Raw genomic sequence first — 18,784 nt, 5'->3', positions numbered from 1 at the left:
GACATCCTGCAATATTTTTGATATAGTCTGGTCTTCAGGTTTATCTCCAGTAGACTTGATGATTGTGGCAGTCTTCAAAAGATCATCAAATGAATTGCAGCTCGGGTTCGGATTTTGCAACTTGCTGTCGACTGAAAATGACATCACAAGGGCTCAGGTAACCAATCACAGCTCACCTTTTTTCTAGGTTTGGTCATGTGACCTTCACAAGCTGAGCTGTGATTGGTTACCTGAGCCCTTGTGATGTTATTTTCAGTCGACAGCAAGTTGCAAAATGTGTTTTTAAAGGTACTAATTGTACATGAAAAATAATGAAAATATCAAATTTATTATAGGCAAAATATTCATGTTTGACTGCCAAAACTAGCTAAATAAATACAGTATCCCTTTAAAAATTTCTTGACAATAATATCTTATATGTGACCTCACTAGTCTATTCTGATTAATATTGCATTTGTTGAATAAGAGTTATGAAGCAAAATCCAGCCATTTTTATCCATCTCAGGGGGCGGCCATTTTGCGACTTGATGTCGACTGAAGATGACGTCACAGTTGCTCAGGGCTGAGGCAATGACCAATCACAGCTCACCTGTTTTCTAAAGCTGAGCTGTGATTGGATGTTACGTGAGACCTCAGCAACTGTGATGTCATTTTCATGCGACAGCAAGTGGCAAAATGGCCGCCTTCGGATACTGATAAAATCGGCTGGATTTTGCTGCTTAACTCATATTCTACAAACGTAATATTAACCAGAATGCCGCAATTTAGACTAGTGGGGCTGCATAGAACATATTATTGTGAAGACTGTTTTTTGGGGGTGTTTACTTCCTCTTTAAGCAAGTTTTGACATTCATTTAGCAGTTTCAAAGAACAGCTGTAGGAAAGAGCTCCTAGTTGCGCATGATGTGCTAACATGATAGCGACCGGCGCTAATCGGGTCCCCACACTTCCTTCTTTGTTGCAATCTGTCCATACAATTCGGCCTGTTGCCGAAAAAAAAAAAAAAAAACCCACACAAAATATCACCGTGGCAAGCATATCTCCAGACTGTCAGTCAGGCCTGATGACGAAGCTCGCTTCCACGGTTCTGCTTTGTGACAGGTCGCCGTCACAGATAAGACCTCTTCTGGTGTCAGATTGCATACGTATGTATCGGCGCTATCGCTTGTGATGCGTGCAGGTAATTTCATTTCTGCGCCCGATCAGAAATGACAAACCAAAGTTGCCCTCTCTCCTACATGTGATGTGAGTCATACCTGAATGGCACGCGAGTATCTAGTATCTGGTATTTAGTTGTTTTGTTTTGTTTTTTTAAATTCAGATAGTTCTTGACATTTGACAAAACATTTCTTGACAATAATATGTTATATGTGACCTCACTAGTTTAAACATGACATTCTGAGTAATATTACATTTGTGGAATAAGAGTTATGAAGCAAAATCCAGCCATTTTTTATCCATCTCAGGGGGCGGCCATTTTGCCACTTGCTGTCAACTGAAGATGACATCACAGTTGCTCAGGGCTCAGGCAACAACCAATCATTACTGTATAAAAAAAATAAAATGGGTTTGACTACCCTTTAAGTAGTTTTTAGAGCAATTTTGTTTATTTTAGTTTACTTTCATTAATTTTAGCTTTATAATTAATATATGGAGTGTTTGTCTATGTATTGTGTAATATAGTAAACTACAAATGTCAAAACACTGTTGGACTGTCCAATTGTACAAACATACAACCATCTGGAATAAATACTTTTAAAATAAACCTTGAATGTGCATGTATATTAACTAATGAAAACGAAGGATATTTTCCACTACAGCTAGTTTTAGATGCAGTTTCAATTTTTTTTTTTTTTTTTTTTTAAAGGAATACAAGTCTTATAAAAACTAACCAACTATTCTGTGAAATGACTAATGTCAACTCTTCTCACAAAAAAAAAAGTTAATTTAAAATTGAACACTTGTGATTTTTAAAGCACTTTTTGTAAATGTTTTTGCATTGGGTACAGTAATCGGTCATGCTGGACAGCCACGTGATCATCGCGACGTATTGCGATCGTAAAATACACATTGAATGACATGGCTGCCAGTGACAACAAAGAGACTTCACGAGGAGTTATCGCGTCCCACAGCGGACATCAAAGGTGGAATTGCGCCCTATAGCAAAGAAGCACTTCTTCAAAAGCAGTACAGCCATGAAGGACTCGCCAAAGATTTGTGTCCAGCCGAAAGCGGTGATGAAACTTGCCGATAAGGAGAACTCATTCAGTCAAAGTTGTGACGCGTCTGCAAGCTGTGTGTTACAGAGACTCAAATTGTTCTGAGGTTGGATCCCAAAAGCGCAGACACAAATAAGATTTTAACTCTTTATTCGCATAACATCGAGAGGCGTAGAACAAACTTGACTAGACGAGAAACGGTGAGAGTCACGAGACGCCAAACCCCCCCTGGGCTGTGGAGATGCACAGAGGAACAGAGGTAATAATCCGACAAACAAACAACCGAACCTGGACGGTAAACATCCGGGTGACTTTTACTCTGCTAGGCCAGCTACATGTAGTGTGCTAAGTACGCTTTAGCCCACATTAGGAGAGGACAACTCTCCTAGGTTTGGACTCACATACACAAGGCGAATGTCTCTCCATCCACTCATATACATACGCCCCAATTGTCAACATGTCTGTCCATTCACAAAAATGCATGTTAACATGAATCCATCCATTCACACACTCACACAAAGTAATCTGGCTTTGGTCACGTGCAGAAGAATCTTTCGGTGCGGTTGCTGACGCTTTGACAGCATCAGTGCTGGAAGCGACTTACACCGACTGTCCATCCGTCGATCAGCGAGCCTGCAGCCTAATCTGTGGTGACACGCTAATAGCTGAGATCTCTATCTGACTTCACGACTGGCCTTCTCCTGGGCAGGCCCGCCGTCCAAGCAGCGCTACAAACTAAGATCGTTGCAGTTGGGCAGCAGCCTTGACCTTGGCGGGGGTACGAGGATACGGCCAGCGTTTTTAGCCGACGGATCGGGCGGTCATCTGGTTCGGATCCGTTTTCAGTTTGTCTAATCATAATGACATCATCAGTCCCTTCATTCCCACGATCCGGTTTAACTTGTGATCTGCCTATTCATGCACACGTAAAACATCTAAATTAGATTTTTTGGGGGGAGGGCGGGGCTCAGTCAAGCAGAATGTGAAACAACTATGGGCAGCGATGTGGTGGCCTTTCAAAAGATTTATTTATTTTCCTCCCTGGGATTTACTGAGTCATACAAAGGCTGCTGTCACTCGCAGGGCATTCCCGCCAGATGAGCCGACAGCCTCCAACATAGTGTTACGCTCTGGAGTTGGATCCCCCAAAAACGCAGACACAAATAAGATTTTAACTATTTTTTCACATCGAGAGACGCGGAACAAACTTGACTAGACGAGAAACAACGAGATTTGCACAGAGGAACAGAAGTAATAATCCGACAAAAACACACATTTCTCAAACATTTTATATAGACAGTGAATCGATCTGATTGGTTGTGGCTAGACATGTTGGTAACAGGACTGACATGGAGTTATCTGATTGGTTGTTGACTAGATAAAGAGTTTAAAGATAGCTCCTGACATCACATAGCGTATTACCAGTTGAAACTAGATGCTGTTACATCAGTTCAAAACAGACACTTGACCACACGATCGTGACCCAAACATAACCCTTGCACGACCCAAACATAACCTTTGCATGACCCAGTCATGACACATAGGCCAGACCGACTCCCAGAAATAGCCGCACCAATCAGCAAAATCTCCGACCTTCGCTTCTCATCTCAATCACGGAGCTAAGATTGCAGAAGTTTGCAGGAAATTTCCGTACGGTTGCCAAATATATTTCCACGGGAATTTAATGTGATATTTAAGTTGCATTTTAGGAGACCACCTTCAATTTCGCAAATTCCTGTTCACTCCATTGAAGGCTTCCAACAAGTTGTGGAATTTTGCAACTCAATGTGTCGCTAACGACATGAGCGTCTTCACCTGCGTGGTTCTCATGACTCAGGTCCATCAATTTGCGACTGCAGCATTGGCAGCCAGAGGCTTTGATGGAGATCCAAAATTCTGCAGCACTCGGAGGACACGCCACCGCTCGCTGACCTCTGCTGGCTAATGACGGCGGCCCAAGTCCAAGACGAACATCTTACTAGCTAAAAATGCACGCTGGTCAACGGAATTAATTGTAGCGTCCATTCGTCCATGTTAGGTTTGTTTGTTAGCCCCCGCCTTGGCCCTGGCTTCCTGGTTTCGTCACAGTTGTATATCTCGCCCCCCCCCCCAAACACAAAGGGCTCTGTGATTGGTCCGAACCACTGGCGGTTGTCTGCGGGACCGGTACAAGATGTATTCTCCGGAGTTTGTGAACTCACAAATACCGCGAGAATTCATCTCCCGAGAAGAGCAAGGTTACAAAATCCTAGGAGGATGTGGTTAGTAACGATTGTGCTTCAAATGTGATGAAACTTGGTTTTACTGTGGTACCGTACGACCTTCCCATTCAGTAGCTTTTCAAACAGAATGTTTCCCCAAATGCTGCCAAATCCGTGTTTGGCTACTTCCTGATTTCAAAAATCCCAGTTCAAGTACTTCCCAATGTCCCAATGTTTTGTGGCAAAACATTACTTTTATGACTGTAGACCTTCCTTTTAAACGTTCTTTCCAAAAGCACTAAATCCATGTTCCGCCCAAATCCCAGTTTTGGAACTTCCCAAGGACATGGTTGGTATTACTGGAACGCTCACACCCCTGGAATGTGAGAGCTATTTACTTGATCCGCGTGCGGTGTTTTATTTACCTTGGTCAGCTGCTCTGTGGCCCCCGGTCTCATTATGACCTCCCCCAAGGAGACAAACGCCAGCCAAGAGCCTAATTGGACATTAGCTACGAACTAAGCGTAAGCCAAAAAAACACCATCTCTGCTTTATCCGGGCCACTTTCATTCCATGAACAGTCGGTCCGCACCGAGCCAGTTGCTCGGCTGCAAAAGCCGAGGAGAAAAAAAAAAAAAAAAAAAAAAAAAAGTTCACACTTGGCTGACTGGAGCGTGTTGAGAAAAGCGTACGCGACGGCCACCTTGGCGCGTCTCTGCGGGGATGTTGTTTCGAACGCCGCTGAGCTGTCTCCTTCCGCTGGACTGCGCCGCATCATAACATCGTTAGGCGGCCGCTCGCCGCCGGGAGTCGTGCTGTTTTTCCGCCGCCGTGACTCGACTCGCCGCGATTGTGCCGCTCGCGCCGAATTTCAACCTTTCGGCTGCTCATTTCTAGCTTTAGATGGCTTCAGCTGTGGTTGGTTGCTTTGTATACATAGACGCATTTATTAAAAAAAAACAAAAACGGGCAAATTTGAAATTGACAGTACAGTAAACCCAAAAACGTATAAGTGCGTTTTTTAATACTTTGTCCTTCACTCCCAAAAACGTATTTATACGTTTTTATTTATGTTGTTTTGTTTTTGCTATAGCATACAGCAGGCTTTGGTACAGCTTCTGACATGAAGAGGTCACTTAAAGCAATGGTAGTTATTACAAAGAACTGGCCAGCAGGTGGCAGCACAGTATGAGATCAGCCAGGAAAATGTTGCAACAAGTCTTTTTCTCCAGTGTTTTTTTTTTATTTTATTTTTTTTAATTTAAGCTATTGCAGGTAGTGTTACTGTCAATTTTATCTGCCATTTTTAAATTTAGCCTTAGTTTTAGTCCAGTTTCAATCATGCCTTTAAGTTTTTATTATAAGTTAGTCAACCTCATCCTGTTTTTATTTAGTCAGCTTTGAGTCAACTATAAGTCTACCATTTTAGTTTTTTAATCCAAGAAAATGTAATTTTATTTGTCTAGTTTTAGTCAACAAAAACTGTCAATCATTTAACACCCGGATATATTTTTTGCGTTTTTAATTTTTTTCTCAGTAGATTATGTCATCGGATTAGAAATGTACAAAAAAAAAGGAAGTCACCAGCTTCATTGTCTGCTTTTGGCAGAATTGACTGCAAAAGTTTTTTGTTTTTTTTAATGCATGCTAATGTGAGGAGGAGAAAATACAGCTCTGCTATATGAATATATTTCAATAATGCGTCCGGGATTTATATGTTAATGATTTAAAAAAATGACACATATATAATGAGAATGTCAGGACTGGTTTTTGATGGCGGTTTGAGACGCTGAAGGTGTAGCAGCAATGTGTTTGGAGTAAGGTATTTTTTTTTTGACAGGTTGTTTTGAAGGCAAGTTCAAATGGAGTTGCACATTGTTTTGTTTATTTCTTTGGTGATGAAAGGTTTTGTGATTGTGGTTTTCCATTTTTGTTGTTTTTTTTCCCCCATGTTTTTTTAGTAGTATTTTATTGAGTTTTTTTGTTGTTGTTTATGCGAGTTTGTTATTTTCTATTTAACAGTAAATAATAATACTGGTCAACAAATTTATACTACATTTTTTTTTAATCAGAGGTGCAAACTTGTTCTGTTAAATAAAGAGATTAAAGATTCCTGACATCACATAGCGTCTTACCAGTTGAAACTAGATGCTGGTTACATCAGTTCAAAACAGACACTTGACCTCACGCTCATGACCCAAACATGACCCTTGCATGGCCCAAGCATAACCCTTGCATGACCCTAGTCATGACAGTAAGCATAATCCTTGCATGACCCTAGTCATGACAGTAAACATAACTCTTGCATGACCCTAGTCATTAGAGTAAGAATAACCCTTGCATGACCCTAGTCATGACAGTAAACATAACTCTTGCATGACACTAGCCATGACAGTAAACATAACCCTTTTATGACCCTAGTCATGACAATAAACATACCTCTTGCATGACCCTAGTCATGACAACAGTAACATTAAAGACAAGTCCAACAGATGTGATGTGAGTTGAAATTGGAAAGAGAGACACTTTGCGGACACTGCCTACATTAATAAACCTTTTTTTTTCATCTAACAATCTCTTTTATTTGTTTGAGAAAGTTCTACGTCTTGTTTAATTGACTGCTTACAGGTACTAGCTTTTTGTTTCCTTTCCTGGCTCCACAAGGAATGACACTTTTTCTCTTTTTTTTTTGCATTTTTCCTCATTTAATGTGACCTGAACTGTATTTATTTACAGTGTACCAATACAGCCATACTGTAGATTTACATGCACATTCAACATTGATTGAAATGATTAGTCAGGCTTTGAACAATCAAAATTTTAAAAAGTTCATCTTAAATGTTGCCCATGTGTATGTGAAGACATATTTTTTTTTTTTATGAGGTCAATTCCCTCCAAATATCTCCCAGCCAGATACTGCACAACAACAGCAACAACTTTGATTATTACGTGAGAAATACAGTTCATGGAGTACGTTCCTGTGTGGTTACTATTGGATTTGAGGGGGATATTGTCTTTTCATGAATGAAGCCAGCTTTCATCTCCTCGCCTCCCTTATCAAATCTATTTCCAGAAGCCACAAAACCGCACGCGCGCCGGAACGTAAAGCGCGTTAATAACAAAACACACAAGGCGGATATAGACGGACGGCCACGTCTGTCCATAGCTGGCTGTATTCACTCGGAACACAATTTCGAGTTCAAAAAAATAAATGAATTACAATGAAATCCCATTCTTTACAGATGTACTTTTCTTGCGGAAAGCAATAAAGGGGTGTAAAAGCACACAAGCATGTTCATGGTCGCCACCGCGGGTGCTGGCGTCAGCAAAAATAAGCCGGCACTGCCATATTAGCGACAAGTTTGACAGAGCGACAAGTCAGCAAGAAAGCCTTTCGGAAAACGCTCCGTCCGTGTTTGTCCTACTTAAAGCGAAGAGGACAAAACGGACGCCTGGCGGACGTCGCAGTGCAGGAAGATCATTCGTGCGCTTTGCTTGCCGGGGAGCAGCTGGACTGACTGGAGAATGTTTGCGTCACCCGGTACACATGCTTCACGCCGGCCCGGGGGGAGCTCACCGTGACCTCGTGCTCACTCGGGATGTAACGATAAGGGCAATATCGGGATATCGGGATATTAAAACTGCCACAATATCGTTGCCATGTTCACAATATTTAAATCTGTTAAAAAAAAAGTGAGGTTGACCTCTGACATGAAGAGGTCACTTAAAGCAATGGCAGTTATTACAAAAAATTGGCCAGCATGTGGCAGAAGAGTATAAGAGATCAGCCAGGTACATGTTGCAACAAGCTCTTTTCTCCAGTGTTTTCACCAGGAATGTGAATAATGATGAAACTTAGCTATATTCTATTGCTAATTGCTGCAGAATGGTAACAGATACAAATATGCTTTTTTTTTTCCTGTTGAAAGAAGAGACTCTAATCTTTCTTTTGGTAGGTCCCATGTTTTATAGCAAAAGAACAATATTCTGTGGGCCTTGCAAAATCAGGCAAAACCCAGTAAAACAGTCGGGAGCAAAGGGTGTTGCAGTGAAAATGGCTGGGAGTGAATGAGTTAAGGTTCAGTTCCTGGTTTAGTCTGAAGTATCAATCAATCAAACTTTATTTGTATAGCACATTTCATACATAGAACAACTCAAAGTGCTTTACTTTTAAAATTAAAATTGAATAAAACTGTAACGACCTAATAAACCTGAGACTGAGTATAAAGAAGAATATCGGCAAATATGTTATTGTTTTCCAAAGTGAGAGCAGATGTTTCTTATTTAGATCAAACCCGAAGATAATCAGTCTGTTACCGTGGAGGGCTACAAAAATTGGAGATTATTTACTGTTGAAAGGCTTTCTTATTACAAAAAATGTTGGTTTGTTCGCGGAAAGTTTGATTAAAGACACGAGTGATTTGAGTTACAAACAGAACAAATTAAGCTCATAAGTCAAGTCGTTTTTTTATTTTTATTTAATTTTTTTCTGAACAATGTGTTTGGCCGGAGCTTGGCGACACTCAAAGCGTGGAATCAGATTGACAACATGACACGGGACAAGTTTGTCCAGAGGGCCCTCATCTGCGAGCCGTGACTGGACCTGTCAGGCTGTGTCAGACCACCAGCTGTGGGGGTCTGGCTGAAATCCGGCGTGACACCACCCGTGGTGTTTTGTCATCCCGGCCGCCTCGCCGGGGGACGGAAGCGTGTCAGAGAGGTACTTTGGCAGAGACTCTTTCCGCAGAGGTTGCGTACAGTTTCAAGTTGAAGCGACATCGACGCGGCGAACGTAAAATCGCATGCTAGCATGGACGACCTTACAACTACATTTTGGTTCGTATTTCTGAGTGGAAATGATGAATTTCTACTTCTATTTTCTCCTGGGACTTTATTATAAGGACATTGGTACTTTACTTGTAATTTGCCCCAATGATGCTGTGTCTGAGAGACATTTAAAACTGAAGTCCGAAGTCTGCTAAATAAATTTTTAGTGGCCCTCGACATATGCTAAAAATGGCATTTGACTCAGTTCAAATAAAATAAAAACAAAAATGTTTGGAGATGGTCAAAGTAAGAAGGGAGGGTGTCAAAAAACACAAGCGCGATTAAAGGTGATTTTAGTTGGATAAAACTAACGAAAAAACTAAAATTCATAAAACAATTTCGTTAACAAAATAAAATAAAAACGAAGATGCTTTTTCAAAAAAGAAAACTAACTGAAACTACATTTTATGTTTACAAATCTAACTAAAATAAAACTAACTATAATTATAGCAAAAATGTCCTTCGTTTTAGTCTGGTAATTAATTTAATGCATGAGCCTTTGGGAATGATTTTAAATGTGATTTTTAGAAGATTTATTTTTATATAAACCGGAATAATGACATCTCGCCCATGGTATTTTTTTTTAAATATTGTGCACAATACTACACGTAAAAAAAAAAAAAAAAAAAAAAAAAAAAACTAATACTGAAACTAACTAACTAAACTAAAACTAAGCATTTATTAAAGAACTAAAACTAATAAAAAACTAACAGAACCACCCTGAAAACCAATTAAAACTAAATTAAAAAAACAAAACTCAAAACAAAATGAAAACTAAAATGAAAAATTCCAAAACTATAATAACCCTACTGCCATATTACAAATAAATTGGTTTATATACTGTAGCATTTTTCTAAATATGCAAAAGCACAAATAAATTATTTTTACAATTTTTAGGACTAAACACAATTTCTCTTCATAACATTATGTGGCCCTTGCGTCCTTCTGATTTTCTGTATGTGGCCCTCAAATGAAAAAGTTTGGACACCCCTGCCATAGTCGCTAACAGTAGTCAAGTCACGATTTCAGTAAATACATCTAGGCCATAAATACAAAGCAAGCCAATTTAATGTTATAAACTGCAGTCTATTTTCGCACATCATCCAAGCCACCCGTATCAGTTTTTATCCGAAGGATATCCACAGTACTTCCCGATTTGCCCAACTTCTTTTCTTTTTAGCTCTCGTCCAATCAGCTCCCAGCCAGTCCTCATGTCTCGCCACCTGATCCTCCGCGTCTCGGGCCAGCTGCACACTGTGTGTTGCTTTTGACCGTTCTCAAACACGCAGTAACGATGAGACGGGAGCAAACCGTTTCCTACAAAATCGCGATGGCGATGTTTTTTAAGCCACTCGGAAGATCTGTTTTAGATCATTTGTCCTGCTGAAAAAATAATTGATGGATGAACATTCAATAGCAAAATTCTAGCGCGAGTTGTCCAGGCCCTGAAGTCGCCAAGCGGCCCCAGTCCATTCAACTACGACTGCAATTATAGCACCTTAATTAAACTATAAACATTTTTTGACTGACCGTGTCAAACCATATGATACGGAAAAAAATAAAATGACATAAAATCAATAAATAATAATGCATTCAAACTGATCACCAACATTAACTGAGGAGCACAATATATAAAAAAAAACTTTAACCTGCAAAACAAAAATATAGAAAATAATTTGTGCTTTTTTTTTTTTTTTTGCTGTGTGCAATGCGCGCATGCTCAGTGCGCAGTGCAAACAAAACCCCAACACCACCGAGCGAATGCTCCCTGCGCACACTCTGCCAATAATGAGAGCGCCACTGCCCCCTAATGTAGTGGAGGTGCAATTGCACTTTGTTCTAGGACAGTAAAAAAAATCCAAATAAAAAAATTAAAAAGCACGTTCCCCGAGGTCAAATGCGCCCAACTTGATGGAGCCTCGGCCCCCCCCACTATTTGAGAAGCACTGGGCTACATTAACCTCAAGGAATAATTGAGACTAGTGTCGATCATGCAACTGTGTCACTGGAACCTGATCCACGTTTTTTCACATTTAGTGAAGAAGCTTCTATTCTTACCAAATAATTGGATTTTTATCCACGTAATCATCGGGATTTGGTCGTGACAGACAGTCACAGACCATCACAAAAAGAAAAAAAAAACCCTCACACATTCAGCGGATCCAGACAGAACGTGCTACGTGGCGAGTCGTCGGAATCAAAAGAAAAACACCTCAATCTTTGCCGGCTGCCGATGCAAAGCTGAGATTTTCCCTCTTGCGGAATCCGCACGCACGCAAAGGAAAACATTGAAAGCCGGCTGGCGGTGTTGTTTTGACAGCACCTCGGTTTGAAAGGCGGCGGCAGGTAAATGGAACGGGACGACGCCCGCCTCGGAGGCCCGTTTGAAGGCGAGCCTCGGGCGACGGGACCCGCGACGCCTCGCCGACCTGTCAACCCTGGGCGAGCTCCTCGCACTGTAACCCCCCCGCGGCATGCTGCGCGTGCACGGTGAGAACTTATGGATAGAAAAAAAAAAAAAAAGCGAGCATTCAAACCAAGTTCAACCCGCGACGTCCTGAAATGGAAAAACGCACGCCAAGTCACACCTTGGGGATTTTCAATAAAGCGGCCACAGTGAGACTCTTGTCATGTCTCTTTTCAGTTGCTGGCAGAAGATTTCTGTTTTCAGGGGATTTGTCAAGTGTGCCGCCAAGAAACACACTCGAGAAAAGAAAAGAGCCAGCCTGTGATCGCAATCCTTTGCTCACTCGCTGCCTTTTAATTAATATATACCTTGAGATACGAGTTTAATGTGGGTTGTGAGGTTTGCTTGTAACTCAAAACACTTGAATCTCAAATCATCGTTCCCCAATGAAATAAATGAAAACGCCATTAAGACCATTCTATCTGAGACCATGACAAGACATTTACAGAGATTATGCAATTTCTAGGGATGTAACGATAAGCACGATATCGCGATATCGTGATATTAAAATTGCCACAATATCGTCGTTATCATGTTCATGATATTTAAATGCAGCACAACTGTTCAAAAAGTCAGCTTGATTTCCATTTGTGCAGTTCTAGCACCCTCTGGTGGCTAGTTTTGTGGTGCAATTTAATTTTCATTAGGGATGTTTTGGCCCTTCTATGTTTCAATTCTACACTAATTGTCAGATGAAGGGGAACGTAATTTGCCTGTGAAGCAAGTCAATCTGTTGGGGGAAATCGATGTGTGAGTGCATTAACAACATTACATAATAATAATAACAATAATAATAAAACATAATAATAACATTGATATTCTGTACAAAAGCACAATATTGTGCTTTTTTTTAAAATATGAGCTCTTTTTTTTTTTTTACAGTATCGTGACCTTTTTTAAAACTCATTCACTGCCTTTGACAAGTATACTTGTCAATTGTATTTTTTAGAGCGGTGCTAAATGGGGGCGAATCTGAGCATGCTCCACTGTAAATATCAAACTTGGAAACAACTTTACTGATGCCCAACCACCGGTAGATGACATCATCGCCCCATTTTATAGGAAATAAACACAGTTTCAGAGGCCATGGGAGAAATGGCTGTATTTTGGCAAACCTACATTTTTCTGCTGTCAATTATAAAAGAACGGGACGGGACAAAAAGTAGGGAGCCTATTCTGTTATTTGGTAGATTCGGTTTATATATAATTATTGAATGTAATGTCACGTGAGTATTGGAAATGTAAAAATTTTCTATAATGACTGGCAGTGAATGAGTTAAATATCGCCAACCTCCCCACAATATCGCGATAATTATCGTATCGTGAGCTTCATATCGTGATAATATTGTATCGTGACATTTGGATATCGTTACTTCCCTAGTGCTGACCAGTCTCAACTGAAAGTCCCTGGCCAGTCTGAGACCAAGACTTTCAAAATAAAGACCGGCCACACTCATTTACAGTACAAACAAAGAATATAAACGTCAATTTGACACAACAGAACTTTTAAGAAGCAACGGTACCGCACGGTGCTGGGCAAAAAAAAAAAAAAAGGCCACACTGCGTTTCCAATACGCAATCACTTTTTACAGCATGTTCTTCCTCGGTTCAATAACACGAGTGAGGAGGGCTGGTAGGCAAAAAAAATAAAATAATAAAAAAATAAAAAACAAGCCTGTGCCGCACACAAAATTGCCAAACATGATGAAGCGGGATATGAATTGGTTTTTGGGCCCCGCGGTGCCATGGAGGCAGCAGAATAAGGCATCGCGACGCACAATGCCGCAAAATTATCTGCTGAAAACAGACTTTCAAGCTTGTCCTCAGCCGCCACCTGGCCCATTGGAAAAACATTTTCGTGGCTTTTTTTGCGCACCGCCTCGCTATTTGACGGCCAGGTCGGAGCGTGGCCGGTCTTGAAAGGCCAAGCTTGGCGGGAGGGCGGCTTACGGGTTGACCCAGTTAGGAGCGCGCCGGATCGCTGACCGCAAGTTCTGTCTTTTCAAAAAGAATACCCCAACAAATTCCGATTTGAACAACAGCAGTACACACGTACGGAAAATGGGGCCAAATTTGAGCACTTTTCCCATCAAAGTCAGCAAAAGCTTCATTGTCTGGAAGATTCTCCTGAGTGATGAACCGGTGGTGTGGCGTTTACAGCGATTTTTATTCCTCCATCTACGGGGCGACAATCACAGATGTTAGACATGTTCACTATTTACGATCACAAACCCTTCAGTGGGATTACAATTCATTTTGAAATGGTATAGGTGTAGCTTCTGCCATGTTTTTTTTTTTTTTTTTATATGCAAACACAACTCAGCAATTTATTTATTTATTTTTATTTTTTTTCTTGACCGTGCTCCAGAGTTCACGACCCGTTACGTGTCTGTTTTGGTATTGAAGTAACAGCATCCAGTTTCAACTAGTTTTAGGCTATATGATGCCTGGACTATATGACGTCAAGGATCTTTTACGCTTATATGATGTTTGTTGATGTCAGGAACTCTCTGTAATTACGGAGTCAACAGCCAATCAGAGAATTCCATGTCAGTACTAGTACTCACATGTCTAGCCATAACCAATGAGATTGATTGATTGTCTATTTAAGGGTCTGAGAATTGTGTGTGTTTTGCCGGATTATTGCTCAACTGTTCCTGTGTACCGCTCTCTTAGTTTCTGCCTCTCAATGTGAATGAATAGATAAAGTCTTGTTTTTGTCTGCGTTTGGGATTCTACCTCTCAACACATAACATATTTCTTTTTTCTTTTTCTTTTTTTAAGAGAGAAACAACTCGGCTTTTGTTTTTTTCCTTTTTTTTCTTTTTTTTTTCTTAATGCCCTCTTCCTTGTTCTTCAGCCAGGTCGCTTCTTGACTGTCTATATTTCTTTTCTTTTTTTTCTTTTTTTTAAGAGAGAAACAACTCAGCATCTTTTTTGAAAGTTTTTTTATTTTTTCATTTTTATTTTTTAATGTAAGAGAGAGAAACAGCTGTCAACTGTCAAACTATATAGCCAATACTCCACTTTTTTTTTTTTTTTTTTTTTTTTAATAGTTTGCGATGGGCCCCATCAGTGGCTTTCGACTTTATCGCTCGTCGTGTGGCGGGCCTAAGTAAGTCGCAATTGTGCCGTTTAACCACAAAAGCGCTCAAGTTCTTAAAAAAGTGCAGTATGGGGGGGGAAGAGATACTCATGCCTGTGCTGAAGTGCGTCACTAAGGCATCGTTTTAAGCAAGCGTCCACCCCAACCCGCCTCCCAAAAAAACTGGGAAACTTAAATGGCGGAAAGCTTTTTGAGCTTTTGAGCACTGCAGCATTCAGTACAGAAAATAGATGAAATGGGGGGGGGGTTAAAAAAAACACCATGAATTGAAGTCTTTGTGGTCGTGTGATAACTTGTGCTGCTTTATGAGTAGAAAAAGAAAATAAGAACCCTGAGGGAGCGTTTCTGCAACTGTTACATAAACAGCAACGTTCTATAGACATTTTCAAAATATCACGCACTGATGCCTTGCTCAATAGTACCCCTGTGATCTTTTGATGATTACCAGTGATGTGTCATGTCTTGGGTATTGAACCAGCCGCCCGCCACTCCTTTAGTTAATCCATCCATGTTTCATTTGGAACTTTTATGCCACGTTTTGTCCGCTTACGAAACCAAACCGCGACTTTAAAACCAAGATTAGTGCTACCGTAATGTGTTGTGGATGATTTATCTAAAATAGGGCACAATCCAGTATCACATTGCGGGTTACTCTGCGTAACCCTGCAACCTTGAGCGGCGCACCGATGCCCCTGCTGGCAACATAATGCCACGGTCATTAATTAGTGTGTGAATGACGTGACATTGTTAAACAGCTTGGAGTTCATTGACAGTAGAAAAAGCACTACACTAATGAAGCCAGTTTAACATTTTACCCTTTTATGAGTTAGCCAATCAGTCAGTCCGAGACATCTCACTTATATAATCACACCAAAAAAAACAACAACATGCAGCTCACGTTTCAGAATTGGATTCAGGTTGTTTATGGTTGAAGATGGTAAAGGCCCCAAAATGCACAGACACAATCGAACGGCTGTCTTGGGCTCCCATTTTGCAATTAGCGAGCAGTTTGATCCCGTCAGAAGATTGGAAGCATCCCATTTATGTCGTTCGGGTCCCAGGATGGCGAGAGTCTAATGAGGAGCAACTGGCGCTCGTTACGGAACGAGCACACACACATACTCGTCGGGCTTCAAGGTTATCGAGGTTAATGCGCAGCGCAAGCAAACCTACGACTTATTTATTTATTTTTTTTGGGCACGCGCGACTGCCAAATGGGAGCTTGTTGCAAATGAAGGCGCAAGGCTGAACAAGGGAGCCATGTAACATGGAATTTAGACCGTTTTAAGTGGTGGGGATGACTAGAAACTCACCTGAGGCTTCGGAAACCCAACATTAGCAACATTAGCATTACCAGAAGTGAGCCCTGTAACATGAAATGTTGCCTGTTTTGAGTCGTAGGAATGAATAAAAAAAATAACCTGGGGCCTCAAACACCACAGGTTTAACGAACATTAGCATTACTAGAAGGAAGTCGTGTAACATGAAACGCAGCCTTTATTCAGTGGTGGGAATGAATAGAAGCCGAACAGAGGCCTAAGAAATACCGTTAGTTAGCATTAGCAACATTAGCATTACTAAAAGGGAGAACTATAACATGGAATTTAGCCTTTACTTGAAGTGGTGGGAATGAATTTAAAAAAACAACAACAACCTGACACCTCAAAAACCATAGGTTTAGCGACCATTAGCAACATTAACTAGCAGTGAGCCTTGTAACATGCAATGTTGCCTGTTTTCAGTGGTAGAAGTGAATACAAAACCAACCTGAGGTCTCAAAAACCACAGATTTAATGAACATTAGCAACATTAGCATTACTAGAAGGAAGTCATGTAACATGAAATGCAGCCTTTATTAAGTAGTGGGAATGAATAGAAGCCAAACAGAGGCCTAAAAAAAATACAGGTTACCGTTAGCTAGCATTAGCAACATTAGCATTACTAAAAGGGAGAACTATAACATGGAATTTAGCCTGTTTTACTTGAAGTGGTGGGAATTAATAAAAAAACAACAACAATCTGACACCTCAAAAACCACAGGATTAGTGGACGTTAGCAACATTAGCATTACTAGAAGGAAGCCGTGTAACATGAAATGTAGCCTTTATTAAGTGGTGGGAATGAATAGAAGCCGAACAGAGGCCTAAAAAAATACAGGTTTCCGTTAGCTAGCATTAGCAACATTAGAATTACTAGAAGGGAGCACTATAACAATTTAGCATGTTTTACTTGAAGTGGCGGGAATGAATAAAAGCCAACCAGAGGTCGTAACTCTTTTACTGACAGACGTTATCAAAGAAAAACTTTGATATGACAGAGGCTTTGATCATTGACGAAAAAAGATACAATGCTTCCATCTGCTGGCCATAGTTTTGAGTGTTTTAGATTCCACAACCCATTGACCAGGCAGCGCTGCACTTAGACGTTGCACTGAGAAAAAATAAATAAAAAAATTGTTGACGTTATTTAACGTTTATGGCAATATACGTCGTGATTTTACTGATCGTTATAAAACGTTTTTGGCGGTCAAAGAGTTATTCAAAACTACAGGTTTAGCGAACATTAGCAACCTTAGCATTACTAGAAAGAGAGTCTTATAACATGATACGTAGCCTGTTTTAAGTGGTAGGAATGAATACAAGCCGACCAGAGGCCCGCCAAAAAACACAGCTTTCTATTAACATTATAATTTGAATCATGAACATACCTGTATTGTATATAATGCCCCCCCGCCATATACCAAAAGTCTGCGCATATGGCAGGACAGAGGATACAATTGGTCAACTGGGACACGTTAACGTGAACAAGAGAAGAGCAAAACAATAATTGTTTTGTTCATTTAGTACTTAGCATGTGGCCGATTAACAGCCACATCCCATAAAATTCATTCACATGATCTGGACATTTTTGGCCAACTGGGATACATGAATGCGAGAAGAAGTTTATGTTCATCTCGTAATTTGCTCTCTTGCCGATTAATGACCACATCCCATAATCGCCACCATGTCGTATAATAAAAGAGGCATTAATGGACAACTGGGACGGGTTTACATGATTGCAGGAAGAGTAAACAATTGAGGTTGTGTCATAGTATTTCGTGTGTGACTGATAATCGACCACGTCATAATATCATAATGTGTCGTTTAACAAAAGAACACCGGCTCGCCTTTTTTGTGAATGCGAAAAGGGTAAATATCGCAGCACTTGTGTGTTTAGCTCATGGGGCCGGGGACCCCCACACCCGCCGCGCAGCTGATGCCAAGCACGTGTTGTTTGTTTTCGTTCCACTTTCCTGGTGTGACAGATGCCGGCAACTTGGCCGCTGTGTGTTGTAGGTGAAATGTTTGCGAGCGCTATCGGCAAACATGAATCGGGCACTTTTACTGCCATCTGTCTCTCATTCGCTCACCCCCCTCAAAAATGTATCGAGTTTGATGACGCACGCCGGGAATTAACATGAAAATGATGAGGAGGAGGATTATTTGTCGACCGCGTTGTATGCCACGGGGCAACCGCCCTGTTTATTGAATCGAGATGAGCGGAAACCTGGTCAGCGGAGGGAGCACTAAACGAACTGCAGGAATTTCTGGCAAGTGTTGGCTGTGTCCTACATATGACAACTCTCCTCTGTAGTCTTCATATGCCTCGGGATAAGTGTGACAAAGAAAATGGTCAGGAAGGTCGTGAAAGTACACCGTAAATTCTGTCGCGTAAATTTGACTCTAGAGTGGGACCAAATAGCTTCAGACTAATATTTACACTTGGACGAGAGTAAAATAAAGAATTGGGGGAAGAAAAAAAAAGTCACTCATATAAGCAAACAGGAGGAGGGGCATAGCACAGGTGGAAATGTCTCCCAGGCTGAAGGTCGTGAGTTCGTTCCTCAACCCTTGAGTGACTTTTTTTTTCTCCCCAATTCTATTATTATTTTACTTTCTTTCAAGTACTGGTGAATAGGGCTGGG

The 18,784-nt window shown here is 40.8% G+C and overlaps 1 protein-coding gene across 1 annotated transcript in view; it reads right to left on the bottom strand.

The window, feature by feature from the left end:
- Window positions 1–18,784, bottom strand: part of mtnr1aa (melatonin receptor 1A a) — a 42,478-nt gene that overhangs the window by 3,004 nt on the left and 20,690 nt on the right. The gene's annotated exons all lie outside the window — the stretch shown is intronic.

Source organism: Festucalex cinctus, chromosome 6 (genome assembly GCF_051991245.1).
Source record: "Festucalex cinctus isolate MCC-2025b chromosome 6, RoL_Fcin_1.0, whole genome shotgun sequence".
Lineage (NCBI taxonomy): Eukaryota > Metazoa > Chordata > Actinopteri > Syngnathiformes > Syngnathidae > Festucalex > Festucalex cinctus.
The sequence above is the reverse complement of the archived record's forward strand: the minus strand, read 5'-3'. Positions and strand labels throughout refer to the sequence as shown.